Source organism: Prosopis cineraria, unplaced genomic scaffold, assembly GCF_029017545.1.
Source record: "Prosopis cineraria cultivar Desert tree isolate PC_DT_omini unplaced genomic scaffold, ASM2901754v1 PC11, whole genome shotgun sequence".
Classification (NCBI taxonomy): domain Eukaryota; kingdom Viridiplantae; phylum Streptophyta; class Magnoliopsida; order Fabales; family Fabaceae; genus Prosopis; species Prosopis cineraria.
In genome coordinates, this window is record NW_026555342.1 from 23,310,808 (window position 1) to 23,321,309 (window position 10,502).

Below are 10,502 nucleotides of genomic sequence, written 5' to 3' on the forward strand. Positions count from 1 at the left end.
AATTTGTGAGCGAGGAACTAGAGGGGGCTAGGGCCGGTTCTTAAAGGCAATGCGATCTGCCCGCTGGCATTTCGGGCAGCTCAATCTGCCGTCTATTTATTTTCATTCTTGATCTAACGGGTCGTAATGATTTCTCTGATGTCGTAGGAACTGACCGTAAGATCTGGCACGAACGGTGTGGATAGTGATCCCCAGCCATGTGGAATTCTCTCAACCGTCAGATTTCAGGATGATGATAGATGAGGTGGTCATTCGATTTGGGTTTTTGAAGTAAATTTGGGCTAAAGGTGACGTGTCATGAATAAATTAGACAAGCCTTTTTAAGAATCGGACTGAATAAATATATTTGATTTATTACCTATTTAAATAAAATTATAAATATAAATATAAATTCCTTTTAATATAATAAAAAATATCGAATTTGATGCTTATCTTTTATATCTTTTTTTTGTTTTATATCCTATATCTTAATCACAAGATTTTATTTTATAAATAAATTCAAAACATAAGTTTTAATTGAATTGTTCGATATTATTATTTTTATTCTTAAATTTGAAAACAGAATAAAAATTTATTCTCGTTTAAAAATACCATTTAATTTAAATAAAAATACTAACATAGAATTACATTTCTAAACCAGAATTAAATTGCTGGTAAAAAAAAGCAGAATTAAATTATTTTATTAATAATAATTCTAACCATCATTTCATATCAAAAAGAAAATTTAAATATTTGTAAATTTTTTTAATCTCTAAATTCATCCATCAACAAGAACCTCAGATCTAATAGTGTTGGAAACCTTCCGTAAAAACCTCACATTTGATTAATACCAGATTTATTTTTAATTAAAAATTAACAGAATTGTAATAAACAACATGTATTTTTTTTTTTTTGGCCAATCTATTTGATTTACCCTTTAGACTTCACTAGCCGCGTGCACCCTCTGCCACGGAGTGTTGGGATACCGTCAAATGAGGGGGGGAAATTTTTTTTTTTTTACAGAAAACAATGTTAAAAGATTAAAAATTTATGAAAATTAAAAGATCATACTAAACATTAATGTGAATATATCAGTTTAAATAATACTTTGCCTTGTATATCAAATCAATCAAATATAAATGAAATTATTTAATTTAAAAAATAAAATCTATATTTTCCTTAAAAAATAAAATCAATATATCTATATATTTTATTATAAAATTGATATATTGTTATATTATTATATAAATAATGAATACCACATCCCAACCAATCTCAAATTACATACATAATACAAACCAAGCCAACATTTTACTTTATTTATTTACTGCATGCCAGTTGAAATTTGAAAATCATATTTTTTCAACAAAATATTTTTTTAAAATCATATTAATTAATTAAATGTGGATAAAGGCGAATATGTATAATTGTAAATGTTCCTTTCCGAAGAGAACGTAATCAGAGACATCAGAAGCCCAACGCATGATGAACAGTAAACGCGTGGATATCACCCCGATCGATGCAAGGGTAATTTCGTAAATGAATAAATACAACCGCGTGTGCATAAATTTTCTTAAGATAAATATACTAATAATTGTTTTAGCTTTATCTGAATTACGCTGATGCTTCTGTTTTTTTCAAAAAAAAAATCTACCCTAACCATCGTTTTCTTTGGACCTGAAAGCTATCATTATTTTTTAATTAAATTAAATTAAATTAAATGTCTACTTAGTATGGATCCTTCAAAATTAGACTTAATTATAAAGATTACTGAAATACAGAAAAGGTGACAAAAATTACCAATAAATGTTAAGTTTGGTGTGAGGTGATGATTATAATAACTATTTTTTATTTTTTTTATGGAAGTAAGTCAAAAATCTACTTTTAACAATGTCTTATAATTTAAATTAGAGGGAACGTAAAAGACAACTAAATTGAGGTCTTAGAGTCTATTTGGTTTTTATTTTATTTTTTATTTTTAAAAAATATTTTATAATACAATTTTTTAAATTATTTTTCAAATAAAATAAAATAAAAATTCATTTAGTTATGTCAATTAAAAATATTTTTTAAATTAAAAATGAACTAATAATAATAATTATATGTAGTTAATGGTGGTGATTAATAATAAAAATTTATCAAAGTACTTACAATTTTAATAAGCAAATGTAATATTTTAAAAATAAACAAAAATAACTTGAGGTTGTTACTATTTTTATTTTTTAAAAATAAAAAATAAAAATAATTTTAAAAAATAAAAAACAAACAGCACTTTATATTTTAAATAGAAAAAAAAAATGCTACCATCATGTTTTGGTTTTGCATGCTACCTAGAGAATGAGCCGACTCGAATTAACGTGCACAGAAATAGATAAATCGCACGTGGAATGCAAAGATAAATAAATTTACTGTATTTAAATTTAAAGTTAGAATGTAAAATCGAGCCCGCTTGTACACTTTTTTACAATTGTAAACCAAGTTCAATCTCCACTCCTTTTTATGCTATTGAAACCAAACAAGTTAGTTGAAAAGTTAGTTAATTATTTTTTAAATTTATATTTGTATATTTTTCATCGTTTAATAGAATAAAAAATAAATAATTAAATGGCTTATTTGTTAAAAATATTTTAAAAAAAAAAATATCTTATATATTTAAACATTTAACCTTTGAAAAAAGGTTTTATAGTATAAATTTGCTTTAAAAGTTTTATTTTGATTGGCACAATTTTACTCAAAAGAATTTAAAATGGTGTAATGTAACCCTATATTGACGTTTAACCGATGTTTATCATTAGTTAAAAGTTTTTGACTAGGCTAGAGAGTAGTTTTTTCATGGAAGTTTGTCTAAATAATTAATTTGTATTCTAAACTTTTAATTAGCACAATATTTTTGGATTTTTAACTTTTAAATCAAAAGAAGAATCTAGCAAATTGTTATAACCCAAAATCATAAGAAGATATTGAGTTGAATTATATTGAACACTTCAAAATTAAAATCCAAACTAGTCTATGGTTCCCACAAGAAGGTCTAAATAATGAAATTTATATTTGCTTATGGTTAAATGAATATCCACTCAAGGACACAAGTTTGGACTTGCTTATAAGCAAAATATAAGCAAGTCTGAACTTTACTTGAAGGATGTTGGGTGCTTATGTAGAGTTAATTTTGCATTTGAGTAATACTGAGTGAAGATTTTTGTTAAAATTTATAAGTACAAACCATTTTTTGATATTAATGATGGGTCATTAGATTTTTCTTATACTTTAAATATTGACAGATCAAAAAATATTATGTTAATCAAAAATTTAAAATACCAAACACTCTTTCCAAAAAAAAACTCCTAGGGCAAAATTGCTGTTTAACTTGATCAAAATTTTTCAAGCAATGATCAACACTTATCAAATATTATTATAGAGCAAAATTGCACCACTTTTTTAAACTTCTAGAATAATATTGCGCTAATAGAAAAAAGTTAAGGATATGAATTGTACCTCAAAAAATATTCCTGAAAAAAATTTGCCCTTTTAACTCTACTTTTTTAATGGAAAGAGTTTTTAACCAAGAGTAACATTAAAAAATTTATGTTGAAATTATTAAATATATAAAGGGAGAATTTCAAATAAGGACAGTTATACTTAATTATTAGTGAGTTCAAAAAAATTTAAAACTTCAATTCAATCCAGGGAGTAAAAGTGAAAATAAGTTTAAGTGTAAAAAAACTTAAGTACCCTTCACTTTTTTATGCAAAATCATTCATTGTAAATTTCTCACTTCACTTGTTAATTTACCAATATGAGTTATGAATTACATAAGTTGACATGTTAATAATTATATAAGATTTAACATCAATTATTTAATTATAAACAACAACATCAATTGTTAAATTGATAACTTTACTTGTTAATTTACTGACATCATAAATTACTAATATGTCTTGTCATTTGTAAATGATGTTAGTAAATTAATAAGTAAAATTAGCAAATTAATAACTAATATTACTGCTTGTCTTACAAACGGATGTAATTCATAAATAATATTGATAAATTAATAAGTAAAGTAAGAAAATTAACAACTAGTGATTCTGTATAATAAGTAAAAGGTAATCTAGTATTTTTACAGTTAAAATTATTTTTACTTTTATTCTCTAGATTGAATTAAAATTTAAATTTTTTTGAAACCCACTAGTAATAAATTAGAACTCTAATCCTCATTTACAATTCTCTCATATATAAAACAGATCAAAAATTATTACATAACTATGATAATTAATAAACCCTGTACAAACATTTATCTCACCGTTCTCTCTCTCTCTCTCTCTCTCTCTCTCTCTCTCTCACCTCTTTTCGTTATGATACTAGGCTTTTGGATATTACTTGCACTCATTATAGTCATCATTCATGCATCTGGACTATAATTCAAGCTTTAAGAGAAAAGTATGCCCTGTTTGGGCCTGCATTTGAAGATAATGAGATTAAGACAGGGACTGAAATAAGAAATAAATTTTAAAAATGTTTGACATGTTGGGGGAATCAAAAGAAAAACAAGATTGAGATTAAACAAAAACTTATTAAAAGACACAATTGCACCGTTCTTTTTCCAAGTCTAAAATGAGATATGGAGGGAGAATACAAATGAAATATTCCTCATGTTTGAAGAAGCAAATGAAATATTTTGATTCAAACTCAAGTGCAATCACATATTTGAAGATAAGGAAGAGATATCTCTTTCATTTTATGCACTCAGTCGCGGTTGCTAAAATTACAAACTCAAATATGAAACATGATAAAGAGAGGACATTAAGCATGGGATCTTAAAAATAAAGTTAAATATGGGATCTCAAGAACAAGGTCAGACAGGGATCCCATTGATAATGGAGTGAATTCTTAAAGCACGTTAATGGTGGGAATGAGAAGATAGTGATTAGAGATGAAGAATGTGATTTCAGACGAAGAAGGTGAGAAAATTGGTTTGACGATGGAGAGCATTTTGGTTTGTAAAATTTCAATCTTAAAAATAAAATTTCATTATCATCTTCTTACATGAATTTCATTGATCATCGATCACAAATCACAAATAATCTATCTTATCAAACATCTCAAGATATGTTTTCTCAATCCTAATTCCAATGCAAACTCTCCCAATACCTCAAACCAAAGAGGACTATAGTGTAGGATGCTTAATTAATTAAACTAAACTAAAGTACTAAACAATCTTTTATCCACCCAAAATAATAATAATAATAATAATAATAATAATAATAATAAAAGATCTTGTGTTTTTGAGAAGTAAGCTTGAGAGAAGATGGTAACAATACTAGTTAGTGAAAGCAGAGGACTAGGGGAAGTCAATATCAGGATGTTTATGGTGACTTTTTGGACCTGAAATGCAACAACAATGATTATGATTTTTATATAAAATAAAATATAACATACAGCTTGAATAACACGGCGATTGAACGAAAATTTAAATTAATGAATAAATAACAGATTCTTTTGAAAAAATTTAATAAAAATTCCTCGATCGTACTAATTTAAATTTAAAATTTTTAAAAAAATGAATAAATAAAGTAGGATAATTAACAATTAAAATATAATAATTTTGATATTAATTTAAATAAAAGATAATTTTATTATTTTTTAAAAAAATTAATATTCCTAAACTATAATAAAATTTTAAAATTTTAAGAACTTTAAATTTAAATAAATATGATTAAGATATCTTTATTAAAATTCTCTCGAATTTTTCCAAAGCGTGAAATCGAAGTGTCTTGTTTTTACTTGTGAGTCTTCTTGTCCCTAAGATGGAATCTATGTCAGTTGTCAATTTAACTTTTTAGTTTGTCAGATGTAATCTATTTTTTAATGGACAGATTTATTCTATTTCATGATGATAAATGTTCCTTTATCCCCCCCCCCAAAAAAAAATTCTAACAAATAACTTTTCTGGTTAAAAAAAAAACAAACAAATAACTTTTAAAATTTTAAGTTCCATATAAATAACCAGGCGAATTTCAAGCCCCAATACATTATTACTTCATAAATTATTTCACTAGATATTAATTGATGTTGATTTATTCTATTAATGCCTAAATTTTAAATTTAGGTAAATCCACGTATATTGCATGGAAGTTGTAAAATCATTTATAATTTATTACAAATTTCATTTCCTATATGTTGATATTGATTCAATTAAACAATACTAATTAATTACGTTATATTCATACTAATGATATGGATGGCATATTGATATTCATGTTGATTGTTTTCGTTTTTGATGGTCGTGTATATTGGTTGATTCTTAATAATAAGTAATCATTATTTTAATAATAAGGAATATTATATTAATGATACTAAAATTTTGAATTTTTTGGTCACATTATTATAGTTTTTAGATTTAAGGTATGAGCCCCCAAAAAAGAAAACCCAAACTTATGAATATACCCGAATAAATTGATAGACTAGTTAATCATCAATCAATATGAATTCTAAAACCAAAAAAGAAAAAAAGAAAAAGAGGAAAGTAATTTTTAAAAGAATAAAAAAGTAAATTGACCTCTAAGCTATAGATTTAGAAGTATTTAAGATCATTAATTTATTTTTTATGCAATATTTTTCTTTAACTTTTGAAAATAGTGTAATTTATCCCTTATCGTTAATTTTAACATTTGGTTGAATAAAAAATGACAAAAAGTACAGTAAAAGATTCAAAAATTATAGATAAGATCCCAAAAAATAACTCAGAAAATTTTATTGATCTTGTTTTGTCTTTTATAATTTTTTATTAAATAATGATCAAAATTAATTTTTATTAATGATAAATGTAGATTGCATATTTTTAAAAATTAAAATAAAATATTTTAAAAAAAAACTGAGTTTAAAGTGTTTGATGTTTCTAAATCTATAATATTTGTACAGTGGGGTTGTGTGTTACTTTGAAGCTGCCTGGTGGGGGGGGCAACAAGAAGGCAGAACTTTTGGTTCATTGTGGGTGAGTGACTCTACATTTCCTCGAAACCAAAGCTGAAGTGTCACATGTTGAGTTTTCTAATTTCTTTGCCCCTCGTCCACCTGGACGATGACTCGCCACATGTTTATTGAGAGAGAGAGAGAGAGAGCTAACAGCCTAACATAAAATTAATTAGTTTTCTAATTAAATCATTGTAAATTTATAAATTTTAATTATTCCTTCCATTTAAAAATATAAAATATTTTTAAAGAGTTCAATGTTAAAAAATATAAGATATTTTAATTTTTTTGAGGATAATTATTTTTTTTCAAAAGTATCCATATTAATAATAACTTTATATTTATTGTAGGGTTTTAATAAGAGTGAATATAAAAATATAAAATTAATTTAAAAATAAGTAAATACTTTATTAAGGATGAGGTTTAATTAAAAATACTATATATTTTTTAATAGAAGGAGTACAAATTATGCATGAAGTTTCAAACTACTCCCTTGTTCATTTTTTAAGAGTTATTTTCTATGTAAAAAATTATAAAATATTTTTAAAAATTAAATATTAAAAAATATAAAATATTTTTAGTATTTTAAATGTAACTAATATTTTTTTTTCAAAAGTGTCCATAATAAATAAATTATTTTATATTTATTTTAAAATAAAATATCTTATTAAATAAAGATAAATATGTAAAAATAATGTTAGTTTTAAAATAATTAACTACTTTATTAAAATAAAATTTTATTAAAAATACTTTATATTTTTAAAGAAAAAGAGTAACATATTTAAAAGTACAAGACATTTTGATGTCTTCTACCACAAGTTTTTTTTCTCCAAAAATACTTTAAAAATGTTTTAAGTTAATAAGATTTTTATATTTATTTATGATTTTTGTTGCCTGAAATATTTATTCATGATTAGGTTATCTGTTAAATGAAAGTAGACATTAAAATAATTTTTAATGAAAAAAGGGAGGCATGAAAAAAATAGATAATTTTTAATGATGTTAATTATTTTTTGGAAGTGGAAAACTCTTGAGGTTGAGATTTTTTTTAATAATTTTTTAAATTAATATTTAAAAATTGACTGCCCTTCAATTTATATTTTGAACTAGCTCTCATTTTCCTTTTACAATCCCAGAAGTTCAGATCTGCATCTGTGCATTCATTATTCAAGTTTTCAATGTAGCCGCAGACACAGAACAGTTTTGCCTTTCTCAGAAGTCAGAAGTAAGAAACCTTCCTTTGCACAGGTCTCGTACGATCAAGAGGCGTCTCGTGTCAATTTGCCTTCTTAACTTCCTGTCTTTGTGCCGTGCCAAGAAAGGAAACTGGGGCAAGAAGAGCTTGTAAATCAGCTTTAAGACTCGAGGCTCTCAAAATCCAAGGAAGCAGTGTGTTCCCAGAATTTCACATGGAGTTAAAGCTCCGGAAAGGTAGAATATATATTATATATATAGAAATACAAGTAGTTATGGAACCATTCAAATCGCAAGAGATGTGTACTGGTTTCCGCCCAAAAAATCTTGACCCACTTGATATTAATTAATGGATGAGAAAAGAAATACTGAAATAGACTGGTTGATGGAAATTGAATGAATGTGTGTGTGTGTGTGTGTGTGTCATTTTTGACTGTCAGGTGAGTTCATATCTTCATAAGCAAGGCCCCATCCATCTAGTGATCCCAGAAACTCCAATTGCTGTCTCGGATTCACAAACGCATCTCCTCCAAGACGCATAAGTCATCCATCTTCGTGTCCAACACATCTCTCTGATCATTCTCATTCCTAAGGTCTCAAGAGACGGTTCTGAAAATTTTTCAGGAAACATTATTACTCTTTGCTGATCTACCACCAGGTTTCATTTACATTCCTGTCAAATCTCAAACTCAACCAGGTACTGAGTGCACAATATCCAATAGCAGCTACCACCAAATTGAAATCCATAGTCAATATCTACAGCACCTAAAATTTACAATCAACAATTTTATTTGGTTTCTTCACCGCAGTTATCGCCGAATCCACCTTCTCATCCATTTTAGTTTGACAGAAAATAATAACACTTACAACATCGTCACTATCTTTATCCAGTATAGTGACCAGCCTGTTAAGTTCCGAGAGGATTCCGCGTTAACGGCCTCAATAGCAAGCTCGATCTCATCCAGATCCTGATCCAGGCATCCATTTCTCTGCCTCATAATCAGAACCTTGTTCTTGTTCTCCTCAAGACTCATTCCCTCTTATTCGCCCCCTATACACTAGATCTGATAATTTGCCGTGAGGCGCCAGATTGTCCTTCTTCCTGAAACCTCTAGAGAAGCTGATCGGTCATGACGTGTACACTAAGGCGTTGTTAAGATCGCCAATCGAAGGAGAGAACGTTTTGAGTACAGCCATGGCACATAGTGTCTGGGACTTTTCGATTTACCCTAACGGAAGGGAACGAGGAACCGAACCAAATGAGCAGAGCCGATAGGGTTAGGCCGGTTCTTAAAAGGCGACAAGATCTGCCCGTACGGCACTTCGGGCAGCTCCGTATGCCGTCGAATTCTTTTAATTCTAGATCCAACGGCTAGTAATGTTTTCTCCGTTGTCTGGATTTTGGTGGGATCTGACCGAGAGGTCCAGTCACGAACGGCTTAGGTCGTGACGTAATTCCATGTCACATTGTAAACCCTTTGATGCTGATGTGATGATGGGTGAGGTCTGGTCGTCTCCTACTCTCTTTATTTGGGTTTGAGTTTGATGTGAATTTGAGGTGAATTTGTCGTGTATTTAGGGTTTTCAGATATGTGGGGCCAATAGTGATGACGTGGAGTGAGGCCCGTCCACCTTCCGACGTGGTTGTACGCGCAGCGCGTGGAGACAAGTAAAACGCGTACTTGAAACCTAGGTCGATGGAAGGGCAATTTAGTAAATGAACTATCCATGACCGAGCGAAGAACGGGCCCCTCGTCTCTAATTTCTTTTTTTTTTTTTTTTGGGCAGCAAGCCGCTCCGCGCACTCTGAACTTAATTACTCTAAAGTTTAATAAGTTTAAATTCATTCAAGGAAAAATACTATTTTTGTTCCTGCATCTTGCTCAAATTTTGACATAAATTCTTGTATTTTTTTACAAGTTTTTCCTATTTGCAATGTTTTTTTTTTTACCAATCCTATTTACAATGTTGGTCCATACATTTTTAAATGGACGTTGGCATGACATTAACAATATTAATAATGCTAACATGTTAATTAATATTTTTAATTTTGTGCTAATACGGAATTTTTAACAAGGAACAATTAAAAAAAACTGCATGGAATTTGGGAATTTTTCTTACCATTTAAAAGTTCAGATTTACCTTTTTATTTTATTTGATGTAACTTTTTTAATTTTTGCTATTTAAAAAAATTCTATGTCAGCATGAGTTAGACTCATAAGCACAAAATTAATATGTCAACATTATTAATATTGTTTGTATCACGTAAATATTCTTTTGAAAATGTGATGTGTCCATCGCAGAATTTGATGAACTGTTGATAAATAACAAATAATTTGTCGTTTTAATATTTTATATCTAAT

At 27.6% G+C, this 10,502-nt stretch overlaps 1 long non-coding RNA gene across 1 annotated transcript; it reads right to left on the reverse strand.

Annotated features, from left to right (window-relative positions):
• Nucleotides 1–8,348: 8,348 nt before the first annotated feature.
• LOC129286687 (uncharacterized) lies at nt 8,349–9,143 on the reverse strand. Its single transcript, XR_008587503.1, has 2 exons — nt 9,007–9,143; nt 8,349–8,904 (listed from the first exon to the last, which is right to left on the reverse strand). It is a non-coding gene; the product is annotated as an uncharacterized LOC129286687 (long non-coding RNA).
• Between the last annotated feature and the right edge of the window lie 1,359 nt (nt 9,144–10,502).